A 24,340-nucleotide genomic window follows, 5' to 3' on the forward strand; every position below is an offset into this window, starting at 1 on the left:
TGCTCTGTGGGTAGCACATTCCTTCCTCTCTGACCCAGAAGTCTCTTGTGTTCTCCAGAATCTATGAAACAGTGGCAGGCTAACTTACCTCACAAGGAGAGGAAAATAACACACCTTCCATGGTTCTTGAGAGTTTGGATGACAAAGATGGGATGTTGACAAAGACATGGTTTTTCTGAAGAGGAAATGCCAGGGGCCTTCTTCCTGGTCTGGAGGATATGGGGAGGCTCCCTGAGATCTCCTACTGAATGTCCTCACTCAAAGTAGTGAGTGAGAGCAGTTGAAGGTCCCCAACTATGCTGCTTGTTAATGAGTGCCTGGAAACTGAGTGGCAAGGGGTAGGAGTACTTCGCTCCTAGTCTGGTAATTTAGTCAAGATATATTTGATTGTTGGCTCCCGAGCTTCCTATCTGTACCACCTTGGTCACATGATGCTCTTTTGCATTTCAGGTTCTTCATCCATAAAAAGAGGAATGACACTGTTTACTTCCCAGGCATGGCATGAAGGTTAACCAAGTTTCTCCCATGAAGTGCTTGGCACAGTGCCTGGCACAGTGGCTGTTCAGTTAGTGGGGACTCTTAGTACTTTAACAATGCCTGGTTTAAGCAACACTGACTGACAAAGCAGTGTCCATTATAAGGGTGGTGAGGAAAGGACGTGCAATCAACTGGCAAGGTTAGAGGTAGAGTCAGTTCTGGTTTATTCGATCTTCTGGTTTTATGCGCCGCATACACTGCCAATGTTTGAGAAACTGTTATTTTCAGGAATAATAACTATAACAAAGTCCCCAGCTTTGCTGTGGCACTGCATATTTTGTTCTCCCCAGTAATACCAAATGGTGAGGAAACATCTATAAAAAGTGAGGAAAGGGGGGCGGAGCCAAGATGGCAGCGTGAGTAGAGCAGCAGAAATCTCCTCCCAAAACCATATATATTTTTGAAAATACAACAAAGACAACTGTTCCTAAAAAGTGAGGAAAGGATTCTGATGTAACTGTGTGGTAACTAATTAGCGGCAAGGACACTGATTGAGGGGATCACACATTTTTTAGATTCATAGCTTCATATTCTACGTGCGAGGACAGCATTTGGTTTTATGCAGCCATGTTTATGGTGTAGAGAGCTGAATGTGAGTCACCAAGTAATGGCTGTTTTATCCCAGCATGAAGTCTTCTCCCCCTCTCTGCTTCTTACCGTTTCCCCCACCAATTTGCAGCATGGCAAACTGGACACAATTATGGAACATGGAAAAGTTTTGCACATGCTTGAGACAGCTATTGCAGTATAGAATTGAGCACGGGAAGTGATGAACTTGCTAACTGCTGCTTGAGAACCCTTCTCCAGCAGTTGCCAAAGAAAATCCGGTTCATTGTATGCCTTTGCAGGAAAGCCCACTTGAGGCTTTTGCTTTTACCCTTTGAGCTGATCATAAAGCCTTTCAAGAAAGATCAAGCTATTGAAGGGCTTACTAAAAAGGGAGGCTCACATCAGACTGTTTGGGTATCCACGTTTCAGGGGCCCATGTCCTCACCCGAGTCTTAGAGAGAAGATGGCAAAAGGCAGTACCTGGGCTTTCGATTCAGACTGACCTGGATTTGAGTCCTGAGACGTTCCTTCCACTTCAAAGGCAATAAACAACAAAACCCCATAGAGGCCCGCACGCTTCCCATGCTCTCACAAGAGTTCCTAGTCAGGGTCGGACTTGGTATTCCCGCTGAAGGGGGTACACAATGTCTGAGAGTCAGGGCATCATGAATGGGGAGGGCAACTAGGACCCCTACAGTGTGTCAGGCCCTGTGACAACCATTTCACAAGTCCATTTAATTCATTCTTCACAGCTGCCCAAGAGGTGGGTACAGTTAGCCCAGTGTGCAAACGAGGAAACTGGGAGGTTAGGTACTGGGCCCGAAGTCACAGGGTGAAGACCTAAGATGAGAGCCAGCAAATTCGCACCGCCTGTGTCGCTGGCGCCCAAGCTGTGGGGGCCGACAGCCATGGATGCGGATCAGACCAGGATGCTAGGGGGCGGAGTGGAGGTGGAGAACAACAGTGGGAATAGAAATTCAGATGGCAAACAGGCACATAAAAACATGCTGTACATCGCCAATCAGCATAGAAATTCAAATTAAAACCACAATGAGAAATCACCTTACACCAGATAGGATGGCCATCATGCAAAAGACAAACAACAACAAATGTTGGCAAAGATGTGGAGAAAGGGGAACCCTCCAGTCTGTCCTTCCATTTCTTGCACAGTGTGTCTCAAATAGCTGCAATTTGGAGTCAGAACTTGCTGTTCTGACAGGAGTCTTCTCTGACTGAGCAAGTAAGGTAAAATCTTTCAGTTTTATTGGGCTTTTTCTAAATCTACAAAATAGTATGTTGGATTGAATCAATGATCTTATTGTTTAATCCCATACAGTCATTATACAAAAAAATGAAACATTCTCAGGAGGCCATGAAAGAGATAAAAAGTAGGAAGCCTGAGTTGAAAAACAGCTCTAAGAAGTAGTGTTGAGGATGGTTTGAAAACCACTGGCCTAGATGATGTCTAAGGGTTCCTGTATTATTTTCTTCTGGCTGCTGTGACAAATTCCCATGAACTTGGTGGCTTAAGACATGCATCACTCTCTCACAGTCCCAGAGCTCAAGTCTAAAATCAGCTTTACTGGGTCAAAACCAAGGTATGAGCAGGGCCACCCTCCCTCTGGTAGCTCTAGCCTGGAATTTGTGGACTTGCCTTTTCTACTTCTAGAGCTGCATTCTCATCTTCCTTGCCTTGTGACCCATTCCCCCCATCATCCAAACTGGTAGCATAGAATCTTGCTTCAGTCGTCACATTGCCCCCTTCCTCTGTGTCAAATCTCCCTCACTCTTCCTTTTAATAAGGGCGCACAGTGTTACTATTAGGAACCCCCAAGACAGTATCTGTCCATCTCAAAATCCTGAGCCTCATTACATATGCAAAGTCCCTTTTGCCACATGAGATAACATTCACAGGTTCCAGGGATTAAGACATGGTTATCCTCGGAGGCCACTATTCAGCTTTCTACTACAGTCTGCCTTCTGGACCCCAAAGATTCATATCTCCTATGTGCAAAACACATTCACCTCCTCCCCAAGTCTCCCAAAGCCTCCACACATTACATATCAAGTCCAAAACTTTGTCTGTAAATAATTTAATCAGATATGTGAGAAACTGGGTATTGTCCTCCCAGAAACAGAACATCTCTCCATCAATGGGCATGGGAACTAGTAAGAAATGGACTTCCAAATTACAGCACTGGATAGCCATAGGAAAATAGCTGCAAACATTCCTTCTCCAAGTGAAGGAAAATGAAGAAAAGAGTTATCAGCTCCAAGCAATCATGAGATCAAGCCAGGCCAACTCCATGAGGCTTCAAGGCCTGGGAATAATCCTCTGTGGCTGGAAGCTCTTTCCTCTGTGCCTGAGGCTCCACCTTTTACATCCAACGCTCTGTCCTCACAGCCATCCTTCTATTTTTCTTGAAGGATAGTACGTGTTTGCAGGCAAGTACTTTTATCAGTGTGTTCCCTGCCTGTAGAATTTTGACAGTCCAAGAGGTTTGCTTCTTTTGGTGCTCTCTCTCTCCCATTCAGTTTGAGTTTGCAGCATTTCTGCTCACACAACATGCTGACTAAACCCTCTGTGTTTAGAGTGTGTGTGTGTGTGTGTGTGTGTGTGTGTGTGTGTGTGCGTGTGTGTGTGTTTGTGTGTCAAGAATTCACTCCACTTCACCAGGAGATCTTTCACCGATCTTCCCAGACAATCTTATCTCTTTTCTCAATTCTATGGAAATTGTGGAGGTGATAAAAAAAAGTATTTGAAGAAATAGTTGCTGAAAACTTCCCAAAGAAATGCATTCAGATTGCAAAAAAATGATTAAGAACTGTCTCTATTTGCAAATGTGATGACAGTCTACGTAAAATATTCCAAGCAACATGCAAAACCAAACTCCTATATCGAACACATGGGTTAAGCAAGTTGGTAGGCTATAAGATCAATGCACAAAAATCAACCACACTTGCATATGACAGCAAAACTGTGAACACAGTGACAAAATATAGAATTAAATTTATAAATGTCCTAAATTAAAGATATTCTTATGAATAAATATAATAAAACCTGTAAAAGGTCTGTATGCTCCACATCTCAAGATGCTGAGGAATGAAATCAGAGATGTAAATAAATGCAGAGACATACCACATTCACAGATTGGAAGAGTTAACAGAGTAAAGGTGACAATTCTCCCTGAATCGATGTACAGGTTTAGTACAATTCCTAGCAAAACCTCACCAGGCTTTTTGGACATGTAGAGAAGCTTATTCTAAAATGTACGTTGAATGACACAAACCCCAGGATAGTTGAAGCATGCTTGATGAAGAATATTAAAGTAGAAGGAATAACTTTATGTAATGTTATTCTTACTATACAGATATGGCAATCAAGATAATGTGACATCAGCCAAAGTATGGACAGACGTGTGAATGGAACAGAATATAGACCCCAGAAATAGAACCACACTATGTTCAAGTGACTTTTGAAAAAGGTGCAGAAGTGATTTAATGGGGAAAAGGTAGCCTTTTCCACAAAGGTCGTGATGTGGTAATGGGGCATGCAAAGGCAAAAAAGAAAATACAAAACAGTCTTTGACCTAAAGTGCACCTTACATAAAAAACAAACTCAACATGAGTTACAGATTTAAATGCAAAACTGTAATATTTTAGGAAAATTTCACAGGATGAAAACATTTATATCCAGAGCTAAGCAGAGTTCTTATACATGACATCAAAAGCACAATCCATAAAAATGTTAATAAATGGGTCCTCATCTAAATTAAAAACTTTTCTCTTTGAGAACTGTGGAATTGATGAAAATGCTAGCTACAGAATGCAGGAAAATTCAGAAACCACATATCCTTCAGAACACTAACATCTAGAAAATAAAATCAAGTCTCATCTCAACTATCAAAGTGAAGGAAAGCAGGTAGAAAATAGGTGAAAGACATGAGCAAAAGTTTTGGCCAAGAGGACAGACAGATGACAAATAAGAATATCAAAATATCATCAACATCATTAGGCATCAGAGATATCACTATACACCTTTTAGAATAGCTAGAAATTTTTTAAAAGGGGATAACATCAAGATCCAATATGGCGGCATGAGTGGTGAGACAGAGAACTCCTCCCCAAACCACAAACAGTACAAATGTACAGTTAATTAATAAAACTAACCCTAAAACAGCAACAGGAACGAAGTCTGCACCAGACTGCATACAGACCTCATGAAACAGGGTAATGCACCGAAGCCTTGATCTGGCAGTACCTGACTTTTTCCCCCACCCCAGCTCACTAGCAGGGGGAAGCAAAATGGTGTGGGGAGGTGGTGGAAGTCTGGGATTGCTGAACACCTAGCCCTGGAGATCTGCTTTGTGAGCAGAAATCTATATAGTGTGGTGCTCTGGAGGATGGGGAGCTCAGACAGGCAGAGCGCTTGAGAGACTGAGATTCTGGCCATTTGTGGAGGATAGGATTCACAGCTGGCCGCTCTGTGTCAGAGGAAAGACAGGCAGTCTGAGAGGCTTCCTAGCAGTGAGAGGGCTACTGAAGGGGTGGGGATTTCACAGAGCTTGCTGTGGGTGGGGGGAGGGAAGAGCTGGCCAAGGTTGTCTGGGCATGCTCGGCCCAGCTGGTTGGGAACTTTGAGGAGCTTGAGGCGCTCCATGCCTCAGACAGCCTACTCAGCTCCGAGGTCCCCGTCTCTGACATGCAGCATGATGCATCTCCCTTCTATCCTGCTGCCACAGGATCGCAAACTGGCAGTAACTACACTGGCATCAGGCCAGCCAGAGGGAGGCCCTGCCTACAATAGCTAGAGACACAGAGCATAGAGGCTTACACCTGTGTGCTTGGCCCACTGACTCTGACACTGGAGATAGGCACCACAGACAGGAATTAGGAAACAGATCTTTCCTCTCATCAGGCACCAGCTCCACTCCCATAAGAACCCCAACCTCAGTCTAGGGGCTGAGAAGCTCCGGAGACTGATGCTTCTGGGCACTAGTGGGCACCACACAGAAATATGAAATGTCAAAACAACATGGGTCAGACCAAAATCTCACAAACCCCAGAAAAAGGGCCAAATGAAACTGAGCTCACCAATCTTCCTGAAAGACAGTTCAAAATAAAAATTATAAACTTGCTTACGGTGGTACAGAAAAATATTCAAGAACTCAGGAATTAATTTAAGTCAGAGATTGAATCATTGAGAAATTCCATATCTGAAATTAAACATACAGTGTAGGGATTTAAAAGCAGATTAGATGGTAAATGTTATAGAAATTGGAGAAGAGGAATCCAAAGAAGCTGAGGCACAGAGAGAAAAAAAGGATCTCTAAGAATGAAAGAACATTGAGAGAACTGTGTGACCAACCCAAACAGAACAATATTCAGATCATAGGGATACCAGAAGAAGAACAGAGAGAAAAAGGGATAGAAAGTGACATTGAGATGGTAATTGCTGAAAACTTCCCCAGTCTGGGGCCAGAGATAGTCTCTCAAGCCACGGAGGTGCACAGATCTCCCAACACAAGGGACCCATGGAAGACAACATCAAGACATACAATAATTAAAATGGCAAATATCAAGGATAAAGATGGACTTTTAAAAGCAGCTAGAAAGAAAATAGATCACATACAAATGAAAACCCATCAGGCTATCATCAGATGTCTCAAGAGAAATCTTACAGGCCAGAAGGGAGTGGCATGATATATTTAATGCAATGAAGAAGAAGGGCCTTGAACCAAGAATACTCTACCCAGCAAGGTTATCATTTAAATTTGAAGGAGGATTAAACAATTTTCAGATAAGCAAAAGCTGAGAGAATTTACCTCCCACAAACCACCGTTACAGTGCATTTTGGAAGGACTCCTGTAGATGAAACTATTCCTAAGGCTGAATAGATGTCACCCAAGGGATAGAGAAAGAGTACAGAATATAATTCATAACACACAAAGAATGGAGGAGGAAGAAAAAGGAGGGAAAAAAAGGACCTTTAGGTTGTGTTTGTAATAGCATACTAAGTGAGTTAAATTAGACTTTTAGATAGTAAAGGAATTACCCTTGAACCTTTGGTAACCACGAATCTAAGCCTGCAATGTCAATAAGTACATACCTATCAATAATCACCCTAAATGAAAATGTTCTGAATGCATCAATTGAAAGACATAGAGTTACTGAATGGATAAAAAGACAAGACCCATCTATGTGCTGCCTACAAGAGACTCACTTCAAACCCAAAGACATATACAGACTGAAAGTAAAGGGATGGAAAAATATATTTCATGCAACTAATAGTGAGAAAAAAGCAGGAGTTGCTGTACTTGTATCAGTCAAAATAGACTTCAAAACAAAGATAGTAACAAGAGACAAAGAAGGACATTACATAATGATAAAAGGGTGAGTCCAATGAGAGGATATAACTATTATAAATATCCGTGCATCCAACACAAGATCGCCTACTTATCTGAAACAAATACTAGCAGAATTAAAGGGGTAAATACAATGCAATGCGTTCATTATAGGAGACTTCAACCCACCACTGACTCCAAAGAACAGAAAAACCAGACAGAAAATAAGTCAAGAGGCAGAGGCACTGAAAAACGTATTAGAACAGATGGACCTAACAGACATCTACACAACAGTCCATCCAAAAGCAACAGGATACACATTCTTCTCAAGTGCACATGGAACATTTTCAAAAAAAGATCACTACAAGGCCACAAAAAGAACATCAGTAAATTCAAAAAGATTGAAATTGTACCAACCAGTTTTTCAGATCACAAAGGTATGAAACTAGAAATAAATTACATAAAGAAAATGAAAAAGCCCACAAACACATGGAGGCTTAATAATATGCTCCTAAATAATCAATGGACCAATGACCAAATAAAAACAGAGATCAAGCAATATATGGAGACAAATGACAATAATTCTACAAAGCAAAATCTGTGGGACCCAGTGAAGGCCTTGCTAAGAGGGAAATATACTGCAATACAGGCCTACCTCAGGAAAGAAGAACAATCCCAAATGAGCAGTCTAAACTCACAATTAATGAAACTAGAAAAGGAAGAACAAATGAGGCCCAAAATGTATAGAAGGAGGAACATAATAAAGATTAAAGCAGAAATAAATAAAATTTAGAGGAATAAAACAATATAAAGGATCAACAAAAGCAGGAGTTGTTTCTTTGAGAAAAAAAGAAAATAGATAAATCCCTAGCAAGACTTATCAAGTAAAAAATAGAGTCTACACACATAAACAGACTCAGAAATGAGAAAGGAAAAATCACTATGGACACCACAGCAATACAAAGAATTCAGAGAGAATACTATGGAAAATTATATGGAACAAACTGGATAACCTAGAAGAAATGGACAACTTCCTAGAAAAATACAACCTTCCAAGGCTGACCCAGGAAGAAACAGAAAATCTGAATAGACCAATTACCAGCAAAGAAATTGAATTGATAAGGAAAAAACTACCTAAGAACAAAACGCCTGCTGCATTTTATCAAACATTTAGTGAAGACCTAATACCCATCCTCCTTAAAGGATTAAGCCCTTGCGAACTGGAGTATGTGCTTCTTTCATGGTGTGCTTATCTGGTTGAATGCTCTTAATATCCCTTTGTGGTGTAGACTCTTATAAGCTCAATTTTTGGTTGAGGGGAGACGAGACACATGGAAACTAAGTAACCTGTCCAAAGACGACCCTGCTGTTAAACAGAAAACCATGGATTCAAATCCACATCACTGTTAGTCTAAAGCCCAGGCACCGCCTTTTGCCATCTTCTCTCTGATACTTGGGTGATGGCATGACCTCTGAAACGTGGATGCCCACACAGGCTGTTGTGAGCCTCCCTTTTTAGTAATCCCTTCAATAGCTTGATCTTTCTTGAAAGGCTTTATGTTCAGCTCAAAGGGTAAAAGCAAAAGCCTCAAGTGGGCCAGCAAAGATATACAACTAAACTGATTTTCTTTGGCAACTACTTGGGAAATGTTATCAAATAGCAGTTAGCAAGTTCACCACTTGCTGTGCTCAATTCTATACTGCAGTAGCTGTCTCAAGCATGTGCATAACTGTTCCATGTTCCATACTTGTGTCCAGTTTGCCATGCTGCAAATTGGGGGGGGGAAAGGGTGAGAAGCAGAGAGGGGGAGAAGACTTCATGCTGGGATAAAACAGCCATTACTTGGTGATCCGCATTCAGCTCTCTACACCATAAATATTGCTGCATAAACCCGAATGTTGTCCTCACACGTAGAATATCCAGCTATGGATCCGAGGAATTGGTGATCCCATCAATTAGTGTCTTTGCCTCTAATTAGTTACCACAGTTATGTCAGTATCCTCTCCTCCCTCTTTATAGATGTTTCTTCACCATTTCATATTTCTGGGGAGAACAAAACATTCAGTGCCACAACAAAGCTGGGGTCTTTGTTACAGTTATTATTCCTGAAAATAACAGTTTCTCAAACATTGGCAGTCTATGGGGCATCTATAACCAGACGATCGGATGAACCAGAATTGACTCTACCTGTAACCTTGCCAGTTGATTGCACTTCCTTTCCTCATCACCCTTATAACGGACACCACTGTGTCAGTAGGTGTTGCTTAAACCAGGTATTGCTAAAGTACTAAGAGTCCTCATTGACTGAACAGCAACTGTGCCAGGCACTGTGCCAACACTTCATGGGAGGAACTCAGTTACCCTTCATGCCATGCCTGGGAAGTAAACAGTGTCATTCCTCTTTTTATGGATGAAGAATCTGAACAACAAAAGAGCGTCATGTGCCCAAGATCATACAGATAGGAAGCTAGGAAGCCAACAATCAAAGAGATCTTGACTAATTTACAGGACTGGGTCGAGGTACTCCTATTAGTTGTGAATGTGCTTTGGTTAAATTCTAAGCTGTTTATGGAACTAATATGCCTGTGCCATTTCATAAAGATCTGAAGTCACGATACCAAATGGGATTTTCCGATCTTTTGTAAAGATGTAACTGGCATGAAATTGTCTGAGTGCCATTTCTCATTTGATTAATTTCTAGCATACTATTGCTTCAAGACATTTTCCCTTTCATGTAATTGATAAGCAGGGCCTTGTCTCTGTGTCTATACTGTTGGGACACCTGCTGTAAAATCACTGCCTGTGGTTTTTAAAACCAATGTGTAAAACCGCTGCCCTAGGAATTCAGTTAACTTTGGAAAGGATGAGGATGAGAAGGCAACCATTTAACCTCTGGAAGTTGCTGATGGCTACAAAGGCAGGCCACTAAAGAGAGGTGCTAAGCTGTAACCTGGCAAACTCACTGGGTGCAGGCACATCTGGGATGGAGCTGAGAGAAGGAGACTCTGGGTTCCAATCATTGCCCCAGTGCTGTCTCTACGATAATAGAAAAATGGACCACAACTGACATGTGTGAAAAAGGATGCCTACTGGATGAGAGCAGATTCAGTTCAGGCCGCTGGGACAGCGAAGTGCTAGGAAACAGCCTTTATTTCCATGGGAAGTTCTCTTCTAACAAAAGCTACTTAACGGTTGGAAACATGGGGCTCTGATGTAGGTGGGAAAGCTCTGGGCTTGACTCAGAAGATAAAACTACATCATTCCCTGCCACCACCATGTAAAGCAAGAAATGAAAGGAAGGAAAGCTCCTGCTCTCTCTGCCCGTCAGATAATATTAGTGATGCAGGTGAGGTTGAGGACCATGTGGCCCCTTTCTCTTGTTCCCCACATCTACCCCTGCCTCCCCTCACTAGTTGTCCATTTACCGGTGGCTTGTCCCCTTGCAATTCAGGTCCAGCCTTTGTGAAAATACATCCGAGCTCCAAGACCTACCTGTACAGAAACCCACGATGGTTGAAGGATGTGCAATACACATTTTTCCTCCTGTGACTCACTGAAGAAAGGGTATTATTTATCATCCAATTTCCATGTCTAATGAGGGTGCTCTTCCCATGGGTTATTCCGGGTCAGTACACCCTAAAGGAATGGGAGAACGTTACAGTGCGAGGACCTGCAAAGGTTGAGTGTACACCCCGAGATGTGGTTGTCACTCTTTTGAACCCACTTTCCCTTAAGATCTTCACACACAAAGTCACTCACTCATTGCCATTCTGACCTTACTCCTCATATGGGATTGTAAATCCTAGGAGGACAAGAACTCTCTTACGCATCTCCCATGTGTCCTACACAGACCCTTGGGCTTAAGAAGCTCTTGACACACGTCAGCTAAATTGAAGGAATGCTTTACTCTTCCCCAAGTATCTGTCCCATTTCTAAATCAGTAGGTCTAGTCTGGGTGCTGAGAATTTTTATTTCTCACAAGTTTTCCAGTGATACTGTTGCGGCCGGTCGAGAGACTGCAATTGGACAACAAGTGATCTAAAGTAAAAGTCCTGCAGATGAATGACTCCATCAGTTCCCTCTCAAGACGTCAGTATTGACCAGTTTCCAGGAAACAAAGATTCTGCACAAAAGAGACCGAGGAGAAAGGTGCTGGAGACAAAGCACTTAGTCACACGTCGCAAAGGGAGGGAAATGGTCACACATATACACCATCACTTTGCAAGACCATGACACAAGAACATCCCTTGGCCTCACTGAATCTGAACCTCTGGGGTTGGGGCCCAGGAATGCGCACTATCAACTAAGGGTTTCTGGGGAACCACACAATGAAAACGGCTGTTGCATATATTCACAAATAATCATCCAATGCGTGCACCAAGTCCTGCACGTTGTCCTAAGTTCTCCTCTTTTCTTATGGAGTGGTAACTTCTCCTGCACGACTTCAGAAACTTGTCTTTTCCTCTCAGTCTCCTCACTCACCAGATGTATTTCCACCATGTATCGTGCTTCAGTTCTGCCCTGGGCCCTGCCATCGAGTTACCTTTCTTCTTTCCCATAAGTGGAGCTGCTACAGTGAGACCTCCGTGATGTGAATTTGCAGTATTTCTGGTCCATTGAGGTAAAATTCACATATTATACTGTGTAAGCTTAAGATGGATTACAACATAATTAATTGATATATGTATATATTGTGTGACGATTACCACAATCAGGTTAGTTAACACATCCATCACCTGGCATAGTTAAATTTTTTTCTACAGAGAGAACTTTTAATATGTTCACCCTTGGCAACTTCCAAATATACAGTACAGTATTGTTAACTAGAGTTACCATGCTGTACATCACATCCTCAGAACTCATTCATCTTGTAAATGGAAGTTGGACCCTTTGGCCACCTTTGCTCGTTGTCCCTACACACCACTCCACCCAGCCCCTGACAACCCCAATGTGCTCTGTTTCTCCAAGTTCAGACTTTTTTTAGATTGCACAGAAATGTGAGAGCATACAGTATTTGCCTTCCCTTTCTGGCTTATTTCACTAAGCGTAATGCCCTGAAGGAGGTTTATCCATGTTTTCACAAATGGCAGAGTGGCCCTATTTTTTAATGACTGAGTAATATTCTGTGTGTGTGTGTGTGTGTGTGTGTGTGTGTGTGTGTGTGTGCATGCGCATGTGTGTGTGTGGTGTGCAGAGACAATTCTGTTACCCATTTGAGTCTGTGTGACATCTCTTTACTAGCCATTTATCTGCCAAGAGATACTTAGGTGGTTCCCATGTGTTGGCTCTTGTAAACAATGCTGCAGTGAACAGGGATGCAGGTACCTCTTTGAGATTATGGTGTCATTTCCTTCAGATACATACCCAGAAATGGAAGTGCTGGATCACTTTCTGCTTTTAATTTTTTTTATTGTAGTTTTTTTTATTTTGGTATCATTAATCTACAATTACATGAGGAACATTATGTTTACTAGACTCCCCCCATCACCAAGTCCAACCCACATAACCCATCACAGTCAGTGTCCATCAGCATAGTACAATGCTGTAGAATCACTATTTGTCTTCTCTGTGTTGCACAGCCTTCCCTGTGCCCCCACCCTACATTATGCATGCCCTCTTTCTTCTCCCCTCCTTACACATCCCTTCCCACCCATCCTCCCCAGTCCCTTTCTCTTTTGTAACTGTTAGTCCATTCTTGGGTTCTGTGATTCTGCTGCTGTTTTGCTCTGTCAGTGTTTTCTTTGTTCTTATACTCCACAGATGAGTGAAATCATTTGAAACTTGTCTTTTGCCACCTGGCTTATTTCACTGAGCGTAATAACCTCTAGCTCCCCATGTTGTGGCAAATGGTAGGATTTGTTTTCTTCTTATGGCTGAATAGTATTCCACTGTGTATATGTACCACATCTTCTTTATCCATTCATCTACTGATGGACACTTAGGCTGCCATTGTAAACACTGCTGGATGTTAAATTTTGTTGAATGCTTTTTCAGCATCTATGGAGATGATCATGTGGTTTTTTTCCTTCTTTTTGTTGATGTGGTGGATGATGTTCATGGATTTTCGAATGTTGTGCTATCCTTGCATCCCTGAGATGAATCCCACTTGATCATGGTGTGTGATCTTCCTGATGTATTTTTGTATTCGGTTTGGTAATATTTTGTTGAGTATTTTTGCATCTATGTTCACCAGGGATATTGGTCTGTAATTTTCTTTTTTGGTGAGGTATTTGCCTGGTTTTGGTATTAGGGTGATGCTAGCTTCATGTAATGAGTTTGGGAGTATGCCCTCCTCTTCTATTTTTTGGAAAACTTTAAGGAGAATGGGTATTATGTCTTCTTTATATGTCTAATAAAATTCAGCAGTAAATCCATCTGGCCCGGTGGGTTTGTTCTTGGGTAGTTTTTTGATTACCAATTTAATTTTGTTTCTGGTAATTGCTCTGTTTAGATTTTATGTTTCTTCCTTAGAAATTTCAACATTAGTGTTGGAATGTTTGATTTTTCTAGGAAGTTTTCCATTTCTTCCAGGTTTTCCAGTTTGTTAGCATATAGATTCTCATAGTATTGTCTAATATTTCTTTGTATTTCTGTGGGGTCCATCATGATTTTTCCTTTCTCCTTTCTGATTTTGTTTATGTGTGTAGAGACTCTTTTTCTCTGAATAAATCTGGCTAGGGGCTTATCTATTTTGTTTCTTTTCTCAAAGAACCAGCTGTGGGTTTCATTTATTTTTTCTATTGCTTTATTCTTGTCAATTTTATTTATTTATTTTCTGATCTTTATTATGTCCCTCCCTCTGCCATCTTTGGGCCTCATTTGTTCTTCTTCCAATCTCAATAATTGTGACTTTAGACTATTCATTTGGGATTGTTCTTCCTTCTTTAAATAGGCCTGGCCTGCTATATACTTTCCTCTTCGAACTGCCTTCACTGCATCCCACAGAAGTTGTGGCTTTGTGCTGTTGTTGTCATTTGTGTCCATATATTGCTTGATCTCTATGTTAATTTGGTCATTGATCCAATCATTATTTAAGAGCATGTTGTTAAACCTCCATGTGTTTGTGAGCCTTTTTGTTTTCTTTGTACAATTTGTTTCTAGTTTTTTGCCTGTGTGGTCTGATAAGTTGGTCGGTAGAATTGCAATCTTTTTGAATTTACTGAGGCTATTTTTGTGGCCTAGTATGTCGTCTATTCTGGAAAATGTTCCATGTGCACTTGAGAAGAATGCATATCTTGCTGCTTTTGGGTGTAGAGTTCCGTAGATGTCTGTTAGGTCCATCTGTTCTAGTGTGTTGTTCAGTGCCTCTGTGTCCTTACTTATTTTCTGTGTGGTGCATCTGTCTATTCGAGTGAGTGGTGTTTTGAAGTCTCCTAGAATTAATGCATTGCATTCTATTTCCTACTTTAATTCTGTTAGTATTTGTTTCACATATGTTGGTGCTCCTGTGTTGGGTACATATATATTTATAATGGGTATGTCCTCTTGAACTGGTCCCTTTACCATTATGTAATGTTCTTCCTTATCTCTTGTGACTTTCCTTGTTTTGAAGTCTATTCTGCCTGATACAAGTACTGCAACACCTGCTTTTTTCTCCCTATAGTTTGCACAAAATATGTTTTTCCATCCCTTGACTTTTAGTCTATGTGTGTCTTTGGGTTTGAGGTGAGTCTCTTGTAAGCAGGATAGAGATGGGTCTTGCTTTTTTATCCATTCTATTACTCTGTGTCTTTTGATTGGTGCATTCAGTCCATTTAAATTTAGGGTGATTATTGACAGATGTGTACTTATTGCCATTGCAGGCTTTAGATTCATGGTTACCAAAGGTTCAAGGGTAGCTTCTTTACTATCTAGTCATCTAACTTAACTCACTTATTTAGCTATTATAAACACAGTCTGATGATTCTTTATTTCTCTCCCTTCTTAGTCTTCCTCCTCCATTCTTTATGTGTTAGGTGTTTTAATCTGTACTCTTTTGTGTTTCCTTTGACTGCTTTTGTGCATAGTTGATTTTATTTTTTTGCCTTTAGTTAGTATTTAGTTTGTGTGCTTTCTTTGGTGTGATTTCATTTTCTCTGGTGACATCTATTTAGCCTTAGGAGTGCTTCTATCTAGAGCAGTCCCTTTAAAATATCCAGTGGAGGTGGTTTGTGGGAGGCAAATTCCATCAACTTTTGCTTGTCTGGAAATTGTTTAATCCCTCCTTCATACTCAAATGATAATCATGCTGGATACAGTATTCTTGGTTCAAGCCTCTTCTGTTTCATTGAATTAAGTATATCATGGCATTCTCTTCTGACCTTTAAGGTTTCTGTTGAGAAGTCTGATGATAGCCTTATGGATTTTCCTTTGGAGGTGACCTTTTTTCTCTCTCTGCCTGCCTTTAATCCTCTGTTCCTGTCCTTGACCTTTGCCATTTTAATTATTATGTGTCTTGGTGTTGACCTCTTTGGATCCTGTCTCTCAGGAGTTCTGTGTGCCTTCATAGTCTGAGCAACTATTTCCTCCTCCAGTTTGGGGAAGTTCTCAGCAATTATTTCTTCAAAGACACTTTCTATCCCTTTTTCTCTCTCTCTTCTTCTTCTGGTACCCCTATAATGCGGATACTGTTCTATTTGGTTAGGCACACAGTTCTCTTAATATTCTTTCATTCCTGGAGATCCTTTTATCTCTCTCTGCCTCAGCTTCTCTGTATTCCTGCTCTCTGATTTCTAATCCATTAACGGCCTCTTGCACCTCTTCCACTCTGCTCTTAAGTCCTTCCAGAGATTGTTTTATTTCTGTATTCTCCCTCCCAACTTTATCCATTAGCTATTGCATTTTTCTCTGCAGCTCCATCAGCATGGTTATGACCTTTATTTTGAATTCTTTTTTGGGATGATTGCTTAAATCTATCTCCCCAGTTTCCCTCTCAGGTGATGTCTGGGTTATTCTGGTCTGTATCAAATTCTTCTGCCTTTTCATGGTGACAGAGGTAGTCATGGGCAGTTGGCACGTGTGTCAGCTGGGAGAATAAAGTCCCTTCCCCCTTCCTCATCACCTTACTCTCCTGCGAGAACGGTGACCCCTAGTGGCTTGTGCTGGGCAGCTGCATGCAAACGGGATTTTTAGTCTGGCCCAGGTTGCTGTGGAGATGACTCTGCACAGCTGCTGTAGGGGTGGCCGTTCTCAGGTTGTTGCTCCACTATGGCAGGGCCATTCCAGAAGGGGAGCCGGCAGGAGGCTGTTATTGCCATGAGGGGCCTCAGAGCTGAATGGCCACCCAAGGGTTAGGGCACCTGGAGATCCCTGAGATTCCCAGCTGCTGGGCTGAGTGTGCCAGGATGATTCCATGCAGCTGTGAAGCCCCTGTCCCTAAGAAACTTTCAAAAGGCACTCACTTTTCTTTTGTCCCAGGGGGGCTGGCTGTGTGGATCTGCTCACAGGTTTTGCCATTCTGTTTCCCTAGTATCCTGCACACCATGCATTGTGTGTCTGCACTCTCAGTGCAGATTACTGGGGCTGGTTATTTAGCAATACTGTGCTTCCACTCCCTCCCCACTCTGACTCCTCTCCTCCTGCCAGGAAGCTGGGGTGAGGGGAGCACTCAGGTCCCACCAGGTCGTGGCTTGTGTCTTACCCCTTCATGAGATGCCGAGTTCTTGCCGGTGTAGATGTCGCCTGGCTGTTGTACTGTGTCCTCTGGTCTCTCTTTTAGGAATAGTTGTATTTGTTGTATTTTCAAAAATATATATGGATTTGGGAGGAGATTTCCACTGCCCTACTCACTCCACCATCTTCCCTCTCCAAGGAACCTCTTTTAGGAAAGATAAACATTGAACTCTACTGCGAAAAATATAGAGAAGACTCATGTAAATCAAATCATAAATGGAAGAGGAGATAACAAAATTGATACCTCAGAAATACAAAGAATCACATGAAACAACTATGAACAATTGTATATTTAGCAACTGGATAACCTGGAGGAAATTGATCAATTCCTAAAACATACAACCTAACAAGACTGAATCGTGAAGAAATGGAAAACCTGAATGGAGCAATAAGTGAGGAGACCGAATCAGGAATCACAAAGCTCCCAATAAACAAAAGCGCAGGACCAGCTGGCTTTGCAGGTGAATTTACCACACATTTAAAGAAAAATTCATGCCAATTTTCTTCAAAATTTTCTTTCAGAAATTGAAGAGGTAGGAGCCCTTCTAAACTCATTTTATGAGGCTACCATTACCCTAACATCGTAGCTAGACAAGACCACTACAATAAGAGAATGTTACAAGCTGATAGTCCTAATAAGCAGAGATGCAAAATATCTCAACAAAATACTATCAGACCGAACTCAATAGCACTTTATAGGGGTCATACATCATGATAAAATACAGGATTTCTCCCTGGGATGTAAGTATGGGTCAACCCACAAAGGGCAATGTGTGATACACCATGTTAACAAAATGAAGGAAAAAAATCACACAATCATCTACATAAATGCAGAAAAAGCATTTGACAGAATTAAAATATCTTCACGATAAAAACTCTCAACAAATTAGGTTTTCGAAGGAATGCACCTCAACATAATAAAGGCAATATTTGACAGCTAACATCACGCTCAACACTGAAAAGATGAATGTTTTTCCCCTAGAATAATGAACGAGATAAGTCCACCCATTCTCTTCACACTAGATACTCTAGTCAACGCATAAGACAAGAAAAGGAAATAGAAGCTACACAGATTGGGAAGGAAAGCACAAAACTATCTCTTTTTTCACACAGATGATATGAAAGTCTATGAAGAAAATCTAAAAGCATCAACAGTCTCCTGGAATTAATAAGTGATTATAGCAAGGCTGCAGGATACCAACTTAATATACACAAGTCAATTGCTTTCTTATATACCAGCAATAAAGAAGTGAAATTTGAAAGTAAAACCGCAATACCATCTATATTAGTACCCCAGATAGGGAAAAAGTATGTATAAATCTGGCAAATTATGTGCCACATCTGTATGAGTAAAATTACTAAACTCTGAGGAATGAAATCAAAGAATAACCAAATTAATGGAAAAATGGTCTATATTCTTGGATAGGAAGACTCAGTATTATGAGGATGTCAGTTCTTCCCAAATTGATGTATAGATTCAATGCAATCTAAGTAAAAATCCCAGAAGTTGTTTCGTGAATATTGATAAAATGATCCTAAAGTTTCTATGGAGAGGCAAAAGGACCAGAAAAGCCAAGACAGTATTGAAGAAGAAGAACAAAGTAGGAGGACGGACACTACCCAATGTCAAGACGTACACTAATCCACGCAGTGTGGTACTGACCAAAGAACTGGCAAATTGAAATAGAATGGGGAGCCCAGAAATAGACCTATGTAAATGCAGTCAATTGATCTTTGATGAAGGAACAAAGGCAATAAATACAGTGGAGAAAAGATAGTTTCGACAATAAATGGTACTGGAATAACTGGACATCCACATGCAACAAAAAAATGAATATAGACACAGAACTTACACAGAACATAACAGCTAAGTCAAAGTGGATCACAGACGTAAATGTGAAATGTGGAACTGTAAATCTCCAGTGACATTACATAGGTAGACAGCCTTGGTTGCGGTGATGACATTTTAGATGTAACGCCAAAGACACAATCCATGAAAGAAATCATTGACAAGCCATCCCTCATTAAAACTAGAAACTTTTGCCATGCCAAGGACAGCATCAAGAAATGAGAAGACAAGTCACAGACGAGGAGGAAATATTTGCAAGAGATATCAGACAAAGGAGTGTTGTCTAAAATAAAGAAAGAACTCTTAAAAGTCGACAATAAGAACCCAAACAACCTGATTAAAAATTGGGACAGAGTGCTTAAAAGACACCTTGCCAATGAAAATACACTGCCGGCAAATTAGCATATGAGAAGATGTTCCCCTTCCTATGTAATAAGGGAATAGCAAACTAAAATAGGGAGGGACCACCACACAACTATGAGAATGGCCAAAATCCAGAAAAGCAACTCCACCAAACGCTGATGAGGATGTGGAGCAACAGGAACTCTCATTCATTGCTGGTGGGAATGCAAAATAGCTGAGACACTTTGGAGGACGGTTTGGCAGTTTCTCTCAAAGTTCAACATACTCGTATCATATGATCCAGCACTCACATGCCTTGGTATTGAACCAAGGGAACTGAAAACCACTGTCCACGTGAATACCTGCATACAGATGTTTATAGCAGTTTTATTCAGAATTGCCAAACCCTGGGAGCAACCATGATGTCCTTCAGTAGATGACTAGATAGATACACTGTAGTATATTTGGACAATGGAATATTACTCAGAGCTAAAAAGTAATGAGCTTTCAAGCCATGAGAAGAAATGAAGGAATCTTAACTGAAAGAAGCCAAGCTGAAAAGACTACTTACTGGATAATTCCAAGCATATGACATTCTAGAAAAGAGATCAATGGCTTCCAGAGATTAGGTGGAAGCAAGGGATCAGTAGGTAGTGCACAGATGACTTTTAGGGCAGTGAAACTCCTCTGTGTGATACTATAATGGTGGATACATGTCTATACACATTCGTGCAATGCCACAGAAGGCACAACAACCAAGAGTGAACCCTAATGTAAACTATGAACTCTGGGTGACAATAATGTATCCATGTAGGATCATCAATTGTAAGAAATGCAGCACTCTGCGGATAGGGGGGATGTTGATAATGGGGCAGCCTATGCATGTATGGGGGCTGAGGGCATATGGGAGATTTCTGTACCTTCTGCCCAATGTTGCTGCAAACCTATAACTGCTCTATAAAAAACAGATTTTGTTTAAAAGACAGTTTAACTTACATGAGTTTTGTACTAATAGAATGTTAGGTATCACTGTGTAGATTTTTTTTAAACAATGCAGCTTTCTGTGAGGAAACAGATTGGTGTTATTCTAGATACCTATTCTTATGAAAAACAACAAGTAGAAATGTGATTTTTTAAAAAAGAGAAATCAACTTCTGGTGTAGTGATATATCTGCTTTATGAATGTAATGTCTTATTCAGCTCATCTGAATTTGTGGATAAACTCAAATGCATAAACAAAGCCCTGACAGAAGAATTTAACTGCAGGTAAAGTTCATAGACTAAGCTTAGTCTTGAAAACACTATGTGCTCTTGGGGACATAAAAGGAAGTTTCAGGTAACTGTGCTATTGCTCATTCTTCATTACCAGCCGCATAGGGGACCTTGGGAACCACCTGCAAAGATTGTTGGTGTCCTTCGATAAGTCATATTGAGGCTTGGGATGGTGGGGGTGGGGAAAGACCTTCTTTCTGAAGAGGAGAGTATGGGAGCCAGTTTGCTAAAAATGAGTCACTCTGTACTTGAAAAGGTGACACTTGATTTGTGTATGTCCAGAAGCTGATCAGTTGGTCAATAATATTCATTGATCATTCATGGCCTATAGAGAACTAAAGCCAAAGTGGAAAGAGGAAACAGTGCAGGTCTCTTAACACAGTTACCATTTAATTGGTGAAACAGGAAATGCAACCACGGAAAATACCCAAGAAAGGCTTAAAACAGTATTTAAATAAAGTGTGTGGCACTAAAGAATAGTGAGTGGGTGCAAGGACAGACCTTATTCAATTTATCTTTTCTTCGAAGTGGAATGTGAGGTGATGTGTCTGAACTGGTTGGCACCTTGAGGGTAATGGTGAATGTATTTCACCTGCACATGGTGTCCTGCGGTCTACTAGTGGTGGGGGGCTGGAATTCTCCTTTGAATGGGCCTGGCTTCAGGAATGGCGCTCTCTGTGCTTTGCTGCGATGCCAGGGCCACTCTGTTTTCTGTCCTTCATCACTATGTCTGAAGAGGCGATGCTGAGTGTGAGTGAACAAGTGTCTTAGGAGTATCCATCAAGGCCTCAGAGACAGGGGTTTCACTGCCCTGAGCAGTGAAAATGCAGCATCACTTATAGGCCAACTCCAGAACATCGCTAAGAAGGATAACTGTGTTCGTAGCATCATCGGTAAAGGTCCTCCCCAGATTGTGGTGGCAAGGGTTGGCAAGAATGGGGAAGATGAGCTGGTGGACACAGCCCTGGAAGTAACCTCAAAAACCACATAGAAATGGAAAAGCATGATCACTGGGAAATTCTTTTGGCCTTAGTTTCCTCATGTATAATATGCAGGGTTGCAGTTGACTTCTTGCAGTTTAAAGAGAATGCATAAGTCTGAGGTGTATCTGCAGCTAGGATATATGACTGTGAGGTGTGTGAGATACTGTCCCACCAACCCTACTAAATCTCCCCTGGTCATTGTCTGATTGCAGCCCAAGGACTATGGTAGGAAACCTTTTTTGTATCTCATGCTTTTAGCTACCAAGCTGGCCTCTACTCCTCCTAGGAACTGATGCTGACTTAGGCTGCAGGACATATTTCATGCTTGAATGGAAGCACTGAACTTGACCAGCTAGCTTCTAACTTTCATATCTTTATATAGTCTGCTTTGGGTGTGTAGAGCTGAATTTAGTGCATTGGCCTGAACGTGTGGTCCTTAGAATCTCACATGCAACATCTGGGAGCCTCCTAGTAGGTCAGATGCATGCCAGGAGCTCACTTACAGCCACGTAGCCTCATTAATGGACAGAAATTTACGAGCTTAACATATTTTGATCATGCACTCTGTTGGGGAGTTTCATCGCGTACTCTCCCCCAGAATAAACCAAACAGATCTCATTTAATTTATTTACCCAAATGGGTGCGTAGGTCAGTGAAATTCCTCAGGTAACTTAAACTTTGGGGAGCAGAGAGCACAAAGGCATTGTGCATTTCTTCTCAAACCTCTTTGATCTTCTCCTTTCCATAGTTTTCGCTAGTTCATAGGTCAGTGGACCCATGTGCTTCTCCAATGCCGATTGGTTCGTGACACACAGAAATCTCGGGTAGACTTCCCTAGAGGCCTTACTGTCACTGAGGGGGAGCTGGCAAAACTGGGCTGTAAGTTTCCCAACCTGATGCATCCCAACCAGCAGGTGTTTAGCCCCTGCTATGCTGAAATCCTAAAAAAATATCATCCCATCAGCTCAGGCACAGGGAACACAAGTGGAGTCTATCTGATAGTGCTGGCCCCTGGCCGTGGCAACAGGGATCCAGAAGAGAGGGCTCAGCATGTTGCTGGGATGCCGTCACCTGTGGCCGGCAGAGCAGTCTTCCTCACTACATCCAGGATGCAGGACTGCAGGGTACAGGCATATAAACACTGAGTGGCCCAACCCCCTTCATCAATAAACTTCTGAGCTGCAGGGAAACCTTGGTTCCTTCTGTGTTACAACTGAACCCAGATCGTGTGCCCTTATCCCCTATCCCCTAACTAGGTGAAAGGAAGCCAGTGGGCCCTCAGTTTGCCTTTCAGTGACTGATCTTTCTTCAGTATGCTCGCTTGAGCAGGCACCAGGGTATCACCAGCTGCTAGCATTATTTTCTCTAGTGAGAAATCGTTGTCTTGAGCACCATGAGAATTCTGTGAAATTGTCCAGAATGTGAGTATAAGGGCTTCTGGAAGTCAGAAATTCACTGCACTACAGATCAACAGAGGACATAAAACCCCATTTTAGGACCAGATTTCCCTACAGTTTTCAAGGATGCAGCAGTAGTAAGAGCCCCCACCTTGCTGTGTGACATGAAGCAGTATGAAAACTGGGGTCTGGACTAAAGCTGACACTGTCTGCTAGCAAGCACTCAGTTGGGGACAGGTCCCAGCCTGTATCTCCCAAGGGATCCTCGGGATCAGAGATGGAGTGTCTGATAGTGACAGCGGAGCCAAGCAGTTAGGTCAGTGACTTATCTGTGTTCACGTCCATCCCTGGTCCCATTCTGTAGCTGAAGGAATCTCCTGTTTCCACACCTCCAGGCTTAGAACACACCATTCTCTTTGACGGAAGTGATGTGGGTATTCAGCGCTGGGAGCAGCCACCACGACTCTTCCCACTTGCAGTCTGGGAACAGTGTTAACTGCTGGGTTATGATCGTCAGCTCGGTTGGCATCACAGATGACCAGCGATCTAGCTTTGCAGGTACCTGGGCTTCTTTTCTTAGGATGTAGAGATTCATCCTCTCATTCTCAGGCCAGTTGAAGCAGACCAACAGCAATCTACGAAGTTATGGGGAAAAGTCGGTTTAGATTTGGACTTGGTTGGACTGGACAAGAGAAAATAGAAACTCACTTATGGTATATTGTAAGTGGGTGGGAAAATGTCCTTACCATTTCAGAATGGAAAGAGCTGTGTATCCTACTAGCCCCGCCCCCAACCCCACCCACAAGGCAGTAACAGGTGGGATTTTAGTTCTGTGAATCCCAGGGTGATTTCTCTGGAGGGTGGATTCCAGATGGGTGATACAGCCCGGTGAACAGAGTGAACCTTTTACTTTGGCTGCATGTAGAGAACCGGGGAAAGAGACCATTCGGGGGTTCTAATTTTGTGACTTAAGTCTCAGGAATGAAACCAAGGCTAGTTACTAGGGTGTATTTAATAAACAAGCAGTGAACTGTTTCTAGTTGGATTTTCTGAATCTGATTTGCCATGAGAAAAGTTTAAAACAGAAACCTTAGCTTTGGAAGCCGAATTTCTTAATAGAAAGATGTGCTCTTAAGGGATCCTTGTGGAGGTGACTGAGTAGTTGGCGGCTGCAGACATTGGACTGGAATGCAACTTTACTTGTTATTTTATAATTAAAATTTGGCATGACTGATTTCTTAGGGATTCTGAGTTGGTTCTGTATCCTCACATGGAGGAGGTAGGAATCCTAATCGAAAACAAACACAGTCCACTGGATCCTGCTCATCATGGAGGGAGAATCATATGTATGTAGTACGTGTATGTGGTGAAAAAAGACGTGCGGAGAAAAGTCAATTGCTCTCCCAGCCCGTTTC

The 24,340-nt window shown here is 41.8% G+C and overlaps 1 pseudogene; it reads left to right on the top strand.

Annotated features, from left to right (window-relative positions):
* The first annotated feature begins 1,931 nt into the window (after nucleotides 1-1,931).
* Nucleotides 1,932-22,527, top strand: LOC118970564 (T-complex protein 11-like X-linked protein 1; annotated as a pseudogene).
* The last annotated feature ends 1,813 nt before the right edge of the window (nucleotides 22,528-24,340 follow it).

Source organism: Manis javanica, chromosome X, assembly GCF_040802235.1.
Source record: "Manis javanica isolate MJ-LG chromosome X, MJ_LKY, whole genome shotgun sequence".
NCBI lineage: Eukaryota > Metazoa > Chordata > Mammalia > Pholidota > Manidae > Manis > Manis javanica.